Below are 1,099 nucleotides of genomic sequence, written 5' to 3'. Positions count from 1 at the left end.
TGGGGTCTTTTTCTAGGCTTTCTTCATGATAGATCAAAAGCCCCTAACTTCTTATTTTATATCTCCATGACCCAACTCTGAAATGAATTCACTATGTCAGAAGACAACCACCAACAAGAGTCAAGCTGAGTCTAGGAGAGAAACTCAGACACCCCATGGAACATGGAATCTTGCATACCCCTAAATTCACTGACTGAAGGACTCCAGGAGTGAGGTCTGTACTATGGTCTGGCCTCCAGGGTCCACAGGGTAGAGGGTTTATTAGATAGCTCTTATTAGGGACAGACCACATCTCTGGGTACAAAAACAAATACTGAGCATGACCATACTTACGCAGCTGCCAGTTTTCTCTCAGCCCACCCTTGGGGCCAAGAAGGAGAGGATCTCAGCATATACACCACTCCCAGGCTTGGCCTGTTTGGGCTGCAACTTAGAACTAACAGGTAAATATAGTTCCTTCCAAGAAACTCCCCAAAGCTACTAGATTCTAAAACTAGAATGACTGGATGGACATATGCAATAAAATGAAATTAAATCCCTATCTCTCACCATGCACAAAACTCAACTCAAAATGGATCAAGGACCTAGGAATTAAACCAGAGACTCTACAGCTAATAGAAGAAAAAGTATGCCCTAATCTTCACCATGTGGGATTAGGCCCTGACTTCCTTTATAAGACTCCTATGGTACAAGAATTAAAAACCAAATATCAATAAGTGGGATGGATTCAAACTAAAAAGTTTCTTCTCAGCAAAAGAAACAATCTGTGAGGTGAACAGAAAGCCTACAGCCTAAGAGCAAATTTTTACCCCTCACATATCAGATAAGAGGATTAATCTCTAGGGTATATAAAGAAGCACCAAAAAACAAAACAAAACAAACAAACAAAAACAAATCAATAAATAGGCCAGTGACCTGAACAGACACTTCTCAGATGAAGATATACAATCAATCAACAAATATATGAAAAAATGTTCATCATTTCTAGCAATTAGAGAAATGCAAATCAAAACTGTTCTAAGATACCATCTCACTCCAGTCAGAATGGAAGCTATTATGCATATAAACAACAATGAGTGTTGGTGAGATGTGGGGAAAA

Source organism: Callospermophilus lateralis, unplaced genomic scaffold (assembly GCF_048772815.1).
Source record: "Callospermophilus lateralis isolate mCalLat2 unplaced genomic scaffold, mCalLat2.hap1 Scaffold_10855, whole genome shotgun sequence".
Classification (NCBI taxonomy): Eukaryota; Metazoa; Chordata; class Mammalia; order Rodentia; family Sciuridae; genus Callospermophilus; species Callospermophilus lateralis.
The sequence above is the reverse complement of the archived record's forward strand: the minus strand, read 5'-3'. Positions refer to the sequence as shown.